The sequence below is a fragment of the Nannospalax galili genome, unplaced genomic scaffold (genome assembly GCF_000622305.1).
Source record: "Nannospalax galili isolate Female #2095 unplaced genomic scaffold, S.galili_v1.0 scaffold123, whole genome shotgun sequence".
NCBI lineage: Eukaryota > Metazoa > Chordata > Mammalia > Rodentia > Spalacidae > Nannospalax > Nannospalax galili.
In genome coordinates, this window is record NW_008350332.1 from 15,988 (window position 1) to 26,172 (window position 10,185).

Here is a 10,185-nt window from a genome sequence, read left to right on the forward strand (position 1 = left end):
TTTAATACATTTCTTTAATGTAAAGTGCTACTATTTGGAGGATGAATATTACTAACACTTATGCTTCCTGTCTCTCTTACCTGGTATGTTTTTAAATAACCTTTAAAGTTTTATTTGAACTATTTTTCTAGTTTTCTTTTCTTACTTATACTTGTACTGAGGTATTAAACAATGTTATTAAAATAGTGTCCAAAAAAGTACTTCTGTGCTTCATAGCCATAAACATTCTGCCCGTGGTGTGGAAACATGAAGGGCTAGACAGTTGCATGTATTTACTAAGTTTTTCAATAAACATATTTCTATATTTTCATTGACTGAAAGCATTTTTCTTATAGCTCAGAAAATACAGGAGGTATTAAATGAAAGTGTCTTACTTAATAATAAAGTTTCATTATCAAAAAAGTAACAAAATATACTACAGATTAAAAAAAATAGAGGAATTTGCAACTTTTCACAACAAAGACATGTGTTTTAGGAGTTAGCTAGGCTTACCCTGAATCAAGAAGTATGTAAGCAATGTGTTCATGTAGTAAAATGTTACTTGATATGCAGATAAATATGTATAATTTTGTGTATTTATCCATTATGAATAAATGTTTATAAAAGGAAAAAGCCAATCTGAAAGTAAAAACTTAGGACTTTCACAAAAATGGAAACACCAAACCATATATTGACATGGATCTCGATAGTATTGATTCATTTTTAATTAAAGTAAACTGAACAATATTATTCTTAGGATTATGAATGTTTCATCAAGTATATCTTTTGTACATATCTACTAGACCATTTAAGTTTATCCTTATGTTCATTTTTATTTTAACTGACATTTTGTTTATTCCATATTAGTAAGAGACCAATGTCAAATTCTCCCACTGTGGCTACAGATTTTTCTGTTGCCTCCTGGTAGTTGTATCAGATTGCTTTATGTATCTGGAAAGTATGTTATTTCAATATGTCTAAACTTACTTGTTATATTTATCTGGTAAATGAAGAGTTTTTCCCTGTAACAATATGCTAGAATATATTATAACATGATTGTTGTCAGCATTTAGTTTGTCTGATGCAAATACAGCTATTTATGCTTTTGTGTTTTTGTTGTTTTTAGATGTGGTCTCATTATATAGCCCAGGCTAGCTACAAACTCATAATCCACCTCCTTTAGTCTTCCAAGTGCTGGGATCTTTTAAGTGTGTCCCACCACACCCAAGTTAAGTTTACTTTCTTATAATAACAGTCTTTCATGTATAGCTTCTGCAGAGGTTCTTGGTACCCAAATTATCATGCACCACAGGAAAAGTTCAACAATTTCTTTGTCAGTTATATCCAGCAGCTTGTCATTTGTTTAGTGCTATACACAGTTGCGGGGACATGTTTTCAAGAGCTTGTCCTCAGTGTTCTGAAGACTTCCCACCAGACCCTCCTCCTAAAGGTTCTCCCATCTCCCAACATGGCCATGCTGGGGATCGAGTCTTTTCATGAACCAGTGGAGGACATTCCAGATCCAAACTGTAGTAGGCCCTCCATCTTGGTTATGGTATGTAAGCCTTGAATGTGGGTATCATCCATCCTTTGATTTGTTTTCTTTAGGCACTTGTTGACTCCCCCAAGTCTTTTGCCTTTCAAATCTAGAATGCAAATCTTGAATGGGTTGATGGTCACAAACTTTCATGTTGGAATTTTTTGATGGGGATTGTACTGAGCCACATCCATGGATGTGGAATGCAGCTGTCTGGAGTTCTATTTAGATAATAATGGGTTCCTTTCTTTTTTATTTTAATTTTTTTATTATTCCAAAGAGAGACAATTTTTAACATATTTTTTACAGAAATAACTTGAAACAGGTTACATAAAATTATATATATAAAATGAATTTTAAGGGGGGGGGAATAGGAATAAGAAATAAAAGACCAAAGGATTTGCCAATATGGGGTGAACTTTGGTGGAATAATGAAGGTTTCTGTTAGTTCTGTTCTTTTTTTTAAAAAATTCTAATGAGTTTTTTGGTCTTGTTAACAGAGCATAGGGTGGGGTTTATTTACAAAAGAGTGCCCCTCCCATTTACCACTGTGCTGGAAAGTCCACACTCAAATACAGATCCTGTGACATCCTGACAGCCACACAAAATGGTGAGACAGGTGCTTCATGGCATTCTTAGCTTATCTAGCCTTAGCCCCTCCCCCACATACAGCTAAGGTCAACTGATTGGATAGGAGGGGTAACTGACTCCTCCACTGACTCCTTGATGAGCATGGGAAGGAGGTGTACAGTGGTTGGAGTATACTTCTAGTTAACACCCCCACCCCTTCCTCTGGCTCTTATATTCTTTCTGCCAACCTCTTCCTCAAAAGACCCTGAGCCTTGGAGGGGGTGGTAGGTGTGGATGATCTTCCTCTCATTGTGGCAAGGCACTGAACTTTTGGGTCTCTGCATCATCTGTTTTCCATGGGCTGTTGGCCCATATCAGTGGGATTCCATCTACTACAAAAACACAAGCAACAAGAAGCAAGAACATCTAAACAGTGGCTGCTATAATAACTAAACCTATGGGCACAAACACAAATGTTTGGATGGTACTTCAACAGGTGCATCACATCCATCTAACAAAACAATTACAGTGGCTTCCCCACTGGGGCCTATATCCTCCCCTGCCACAGGAGGTTGGCCTGGTCTACAGTACCAGATGTGTGTTCCATCCCTAGGAGTGGGCATTATATCCGACTGAAAATTTGCTGGTTGTACATACACTAGACATGCCACTATTGCATCAGCTGGAACATCTTGTTTGGCATGTTAATACTGCAGCACATGGGGTCCATTGTTGAGCAGAATTGTAGGGGACAGTTCTCCCCCAGCCATCTGCATATCACCTTCTGGCCCTAGGAAAGCCACCCATCCAGTGGCAGGGAGTTTCCAGCTTAGTCCAAGCTTGATTTCTCCCTCTCTGGCACTCACATCATGAGAACACTGGGTTCCTTTCATCCATGTTTTTGTTTTCCTTGTATATCCATTATACACATTTTGTTGAGATTATATCTAAGTATTTATTTGGTTTTAGTGTTGATATAAATGATACTGTATTTTTCATACTAAATTTCACTTATTTCCTAGGTTTAAAAAAAGTTGATTTTATGTAATAATTTTGTGTCTTGGAATCTTGCAATAATTGTCCATTAGTGGTGATTGGTGTTGAACAATTAACATGCCATTAGTTGTCTTTTTAAAAATAAAACTATTTCCTGTTCTAGTTGTTTGAAACAACCAGAACTGGGTTTGTCATCTCTAGACGTGTATGTAAATATCTTCCGTCTTTTGTCAAGAGTCTTGATAGTCTTCTTCATGAAGGAACTTTACATTGACTTCATGGCCAAGCTGAGCTTCGTCTACAGATCTGGTTACTTTAATTACCTCACTCTTCAGCAAGAGAGACCTCTGATGAGATAATTCTGTGTTTGGTATCCTGTATGGTTTGTTGCTTTTTATTTCAAGCCTTATTGAATTCTTACTATTACATGGTCAAATAAATAGAATATAATGGACTTCCATTCTGTAGTAGCAGAGGTGATTTTGTTTTAAAATTGCTGAAAGGATGGATCCTGGTTTCTCAGGATCCAGACAGCATCCAGAATGACCATCTGGGTCACACAAAATCACTAAGTCACCTGTATTTTTTAGATAAGCAGCACCATTAATCCCAAACTTTGATATAGATATAAGCACATCCTTTGCTCTAACTGAACAAATAACTCCATCAGCTCTGTAGCACTCCTCAGACTCCAAGTTTTTGCCTTTAAAGTCTGTGCTCAGGATACTGCTTCCGAGAATGTTGTGCTACTGCTCTCCCTCGTCTGCATAGCTCCTTAAGATCCATGTGGAATAAATCTTCTTATTTTCTGTGTTCTCTTCTTTTGAAATGACTGCCATTAAGTCATCATTGCTGTGCCCAGAGAACGGACCTCCAAGAATAACCACGGAATCCAGAGGGCATGCAAGAACAAAGAGTCTTTTTTCGGGCTTAAGCTCGGGCTCTCAGACCTCACCAACACAATGGATATGTGCTGAGAGCCCTGATTGCAGGGGGAGGAAGCCTTTTATAGGTTTTAGACCAAGGGAGGAGGGGAATAACAGAGTTACATCTTGATTGGTCCGAGGAGCCTGCACGTGCCAACACACTTTTGAATTGATTGGTTACAAGGGATGCAGTCCTGGGGGTTTCTCATTGGCACGTGGTACCCTCAGAGCTATGGAATGTGCTGACTGTTATCTGTGAGGCCAGAAGTCTCTGTTCTTACCTTATAAGGCTGCTATATGCCTGGGCCTGCTTTTGAGCTATACTCCTGGGGTGGGGGTAGTAGGTGGGGATAACAACATGCCTGGACAGGTCCAGGCTTGCCTGAAACAACTAGTCAAATTGGGGTCTGTGAAGTTTGTCCTCTCAGCTTAGCAATCAAGCGGTTTACAGAAGCGAGAAAGAGCCATTATTCCTAAAGAGGGGCCGGGGTCTCAGGAGTCCAGGGCAGGGGGCCACAGAGGAGGGTTTCACAATCATACTACAGTGTCTGAGTATCTGCTTATTGGAAAAGTAAAGCAGGCTTCTTTCTCTAATGCAAGACTGTGGTGATGGAACTCTACCTCTGCACACAATCCAGCAGAAAGAGAAAACAAATGCATTGGACATGGCTTGCATAGCCATTGATCTCTGCAGTCCATTTACAAGAGGATGGTTGGGGTTGTTTTGCACTATCCAGAAAAGCAGCCGCTATCTGACTGGAGCATATATTTATGAAGAAGCCTTTTGCTTTAGCCCCTTCTTGGCGCTCCTGTTGTGGAGGAGGGTGCTGGTGCAAGGCCTGAGAAAGAACATTCTCCCAGATCTTCATGGTCACTCTGTGGTTAGCCAAGATCAAGCATATAGTCATGGACCTCTGGGTGCTTCTTGAGGATGAGGTCATGATTGTTCGTCATTCATCTGGACTCAAAAGTCTATACACCTTCCAACTCCAGGGCACTAGAACAGCCTCTTTTCGCTTCCTATAACAATGTCAGTCACCTTTCCAATAACCCACATGAAGTCCTCCAGTTTGGTCTGTCTGCTCCTCCTTGAATCTTTCAATTCTGGAATATAATCAACAGTGCTGAAGTTTCCATTCAGTAACTCCAATTTGCAAGCTGACTGAATGGTGGTTCTGCCATGCCACACATTCTTAATTTCCTCAGAGGTTTTATCTACATTCTATACGGTTCAGTATATCTATCAGTGTCTCCCAGGAGGGAATACAAATAAGCCCTGAGGGTAAGACAGACTCTTGCAGCATTGGTCTGTTAAGGAGTAAGTGGTGACCCTTGTTCTAGCTCTGGCATCAATAAGAACTGGGAGCCACAGTGTGTTACCATGTAAGATGGACCCCAAACTCCAGGTTGCCATTATTTAAGGTTCTGATTGTGCTTTGTCCATATCTTCACAAACTTTGGGGGTCCGTGCTGAACCTGAAATGGCTATTTCTCAACACTTTGAATTCGCTCCCTCGGAACTCACCTTCTAGGGATTTTCTTGTGTGTGTTCTCACATCACATACCTGAGCTTCTAAGAATTCCATCAAGATTGTTGCAATTTCCCCTTCCAGATCACTTATTCTTTCAAAACACACACAAAATGTCCATTTGGATACCTGGATGTTGACTCCTAGGAACAATGTGGACAACTACCCTTGTGTCCTGGAGGCCTCTGCTTGCTGAGTGCTGATTGGATTTGGGGAATTCTATAATCCCAAAGTGTAAGTACAAATTTCTTAGCATATCTTTCCTGTGTCTGGATCTCTTCTTTGGGTGGAAATGCCGCCATATAATCTCACCAGGTCTTCTGAAGAATGCTTCCTACTCAACCTGTGGGGATGGGCCTGCTAGAATGTCTATGTGGTCTCCTGGAGGCCTCATCATCCCTGACAGTCTCATATAGGGCAGTGATTCTTATTTTCCACTCATCTGTGGGGAACATTTCCACAACCATCACATCTCCCTGAGTGAAGCAGTTCTGAAACTTCATGCTATAGATGAAGATGTTGACCAAATCTGGATCTGCTGGCTGCCAGTGAACAAAAGCTTCTGTCTATGCTCTGTGTTGACATTCAAAATTCAGTGGGTATAATGTCCAGATTTGATGCACACCTCCAACACTTCCGGAAGACAGTGCTCTGGGTACACCTTCCATGGCTTTCTGGTTCTCCATCTTTCTCCTGCTGAGTCACAAAATTCATGGACAACTTTTAAATCTGCCAAAATGTGTCCAGGTGATTCTTGAAAGAAACCACAAGCACTCCTATTGTTCTTCCATACTGCTGAATGGCCCCTCCATCTTCTGTCACCAAAGCAACTGGAGTCTTGTCCGGGCAGTGCTGATAGTTCCAAAGGGTACCTGATCTGACACTTTTTCATGAACTCCTGTTTTTAGGGAGATAGTAGAGTTGCTGAAATTCCTCAGACACAAAATGTAGCCCTGTGCAGCTTGACAAGCTGTTTGCATGAAAATAATCCCTGTTGACTCCTGAAACTCAATGATCTCAAGGTAATCAACAGCTTTCCATTCTTTCAACTTTCCAACTTTTCACACAATGAGTGACTTCAGTGAAGTCCCAGGTTGCTGTAGCAACTGCCAGCAAGAGAACTGTTGCAGGCCCAGCCTTGGAAATCTAAGCAGCAGTGCCTTCTCCCATTTCTGTGGCATGCTAACAGAGCTCCGCCCCAGGAGGCTACCCACCCATGTAAGGGCTGACCTCAATCCCTCAGCCTGCCACCCAGCAGGCAGGGCCTCCTTTGATGTCTTGCAGTAGTTGTTAGCATTTCCAGTATGGTGATGGATGGGGTGAGTGAGAGGGATGCTCTTGGCCTCTTCTAATCTTAGAGAAAAAGCCTCTGTTTTTCTCATGATTAAAGTTAGCTGATGAGTTTTGTAGATGCAATGTATCAAGTTGAGACTCTTTCCTGCTGTTAGTTGGCTGGCACTTTGGAATTTGCTAAATGGCCCTTTCTTATTTGTGACTGAGCATGTGTTTTCCCCACACACACCCCGCCCTTGGTCTCTCAGCATTGTGGGAGAGGGCGGCTAGAGGCACACCTTCCTACTGTTGCCCTTAGCAGTCTGAAGAGTTCCCTGGACTCATAAGGACCTGACAAGGCAGGCCAAACTCAGATTCATGACTTCAGTGCAGAACAGAATTTCAGGACTAGCCAGTTTATAAAGATATTTTATAAGATTAAGCATGAGGGTTAAGAGAGAGAGATGCTCAGAAGAAAGTAAGACACAGTCCAGAGCATGGATGCTGGCTTCTCAAAGAAGAGTCACAGAAAGTATCATCCATCCAAACTTGGTACAGGTTCCTCAAGGCAGAGTCGCAGCTGTTGTTCTTACAACTGTCATATGTAGGATTCTGGTGAGGGTTTGAAATTGCTGTCTTTAAAGGGTTGCTAAAGAATTTAAATGAAATCATCAAGTGGTTCCTGAGGAGCAGCTGACAGGATTGTAGTCAACATCTAGTTCACAGGGACACAGGAATCTAGGATGACTTCTCTGTAAATGCAGTCACGTTTCGTTTAAGATTCTCAGGTGTTGTTTGGGGAAAGGACTGAGGCCCAACACAAGATCATAGGCCCGATTTATTGTTACTGTAATGTAAGATATGAATGTATAACTGTCTTGGCAGCCTTTATGGCAAATGTTAATTGTGCTGGATCTTGCTTTCACATGGAAAAAGACATCAACCCGAGGGACTCCTTTCCCTTCCTTTGACCACATAATTTCTCTGTCTCTCCTACCTCGTATTGATGATGTAAATTACATTGATTATTTTATATTAAACCAAAATTACATATGCGAAAAATCTCATTTGATTGTAGTATATAATTATGTTTAAATTTGCCAATATTTTGTTTTGCTATACTGTATTTTTATTTTCAAAAGATATTAAGTTGTAGTTTTCCTTTCTTTTAATGTCCATTTGGTTTGGGAACGGTGTGATAATACATTTTAAATTTATTTGATCAGAGATTGTACCTTACGTGACTTTGTTCTATCTATCTTAGTGAATGTTACTTAAGAGTGAGTGTGTTAAGAATATGTTCTCTGCTGTTGCTCAGTGAAATAATCTATAATGATCAATTACATTTGATTGATTGATAATGTGTCTTATTAGCATCAACATGAATGAGGCTTTCTGTTACTACACATCCCTGACAGTGTTTTGGGGTGTTAATTTGGTTATCCTAATATCTATGCAGTGGTATTTCATTGTTTTAATTCATACTTGTGGTCAACATATATGTCATCTGGAAATAGTGAATTAAAACATCAGTAAAATACCACCACAATTATTCAATCTATTCTATGTAGATAAATCATCTGTGAACAGAGTTTTATTTTTACTTTCCACTGTGTGTACTCCTTATTAACTGTTACTGTACTGATGCATTATTGAAACCTTCCATTAGGATATTGAGAAATAATAGTGAGACGAGTCATCCTTGCCTTGTTCTTGACCTTAATGGAAAAGCTTCTGGCTTCTAACCGTTAAGTAAAATGTTAACTGTGGGATTCCTGCACATGTTGTTTAAAGCCTTGGTCCATTTCATCTAGGTTACTAAAGTTTTAAGCATAGAATTATTTAGAGTATTCCTTTATTACCATTTGGATCCATGGGATTTTTCTGAGTTTAGTAACTTGCACTTGATCTTTTTGAATTTCTTTATCTTCTCAAAGAGCTAGCTTTTATTTCATTGGTTTTTCTCTGATAATTTTGTTTTCAATTCTATAGATTCCTGCTTTCTTATTTTCTTTATTCTTTAAGTTTGGATTTCATTTTCTCATCTTTTCCTACTCTTCTAAGGCAGAAACAAGGCACTGATGTGTGATCTTCTTTTCTAATTTGTGTATTTGATACTATACATTTTCTTACAAACACTGCTTTTGCTGCAGCAGAAATGACTCATGAGTTACAAAGAAAGAAGAGGAATTTCTAACATAAAAGTGCAGAGTTGAAGCAGCAGGTGGTGATGTCAAAAGCTGCATAAATGATGAAGGTACCTATACAAAACAGGTTATTTCTAATGTGATGAAATTCCTTTATATTGAAAGAAGATGCCATCAAGGACTCTCACATGGCAGGAAGTCAAGACCCGACTTTGCAGCTTCAGAGGACAGGCTGACTTTCTTGTTAGGGGCTAATGCAGATGATGACCTTTATGTTGAAGCCTTTGGTATTCATCATGTCAAAAGCCCTAAGAACCTTTGGAATTGGACTAAATCTACCCTGCCTTTGCTCTGTATGTGCAGCAACACTGCCTGGATGACAACACATCTATCGACAACACAGCTTATTGAATAAGCCCATTGAGAGACCTACTGCCTGCAAGGAAAGATTGCTTCCAAAATGCAATTGCTTCCATTAGGAGCTCTGATGGAGATGCCTGATAGAGTAATGATGCTTACATTCTGACTGACACAGGACTATCGTCTAGTGTGTCAGTCAAGGAGCAACTTCAACCTTTGAGTCTTAAGAAATGCATTCCAAAAGCTATTGCTGCCTTATGTAAGTGATTCTTCTGATGGATCTATATAAAGAAAACTGAAAATATTGTGAAAAGAGTTCACCAGTCTAGATGTCATTACAGATATTCATGATTCATAGGAAGAGTTCAAATTGCTAAAATTAACAAGAGTTTGAAAGAAGTTGATGCCCATATATGTGGGTGGCCTGAAGGCATTCAGGACTTCATGGAGGAAGAGCCTGGAGAGAGGGAACCCAAGAGAAGACAAACAGAACTGGAGCCTGTTGGTGCGACTGAATTTTTGCGACCGCAGGACAGAATCTGAGTGAGCAAGGAGCCACTTCCGAGAAATGTGCAAAGAAAGTAGCTTAATCTATAGCGAAATTTCTTTCAAAATTAGAGTCAGACCTTCCAGATGCTGCCGTTGATCTGCCAACCACATTCGTGTGATACTGTAAACCCTTTGCTGTCGTTCAACAACTTTCACAGCATCTTCACCAGTTGAGTCCCACCAGCCCTCCATGTTCTCATTAGCCTTCACCACCATCTTGATACCTAGTGAGGTGACCCAAACCTTTATTCTCATGATTCCTTGGAGATTTTAATCTTTATAAACTGCTAGTTTTCTGTTTATCATGACTTTGAGCATGA

At 39.9% G+C, this 10,185-nt stretch overlaps 1 pseudogene; it reads right to left on the reverse strand.

The window, feature by feature from the left end:
* Positions 1-3,312: 3,312 nt before the first annotated feature.
* On the reverse strand, positions 3,313-6,040 carry LOC115072800 (annotated as a pseudogene).
* Between the last annotated feature and the right edge of the window lie 4,145 nt (positions 6,041-10,185).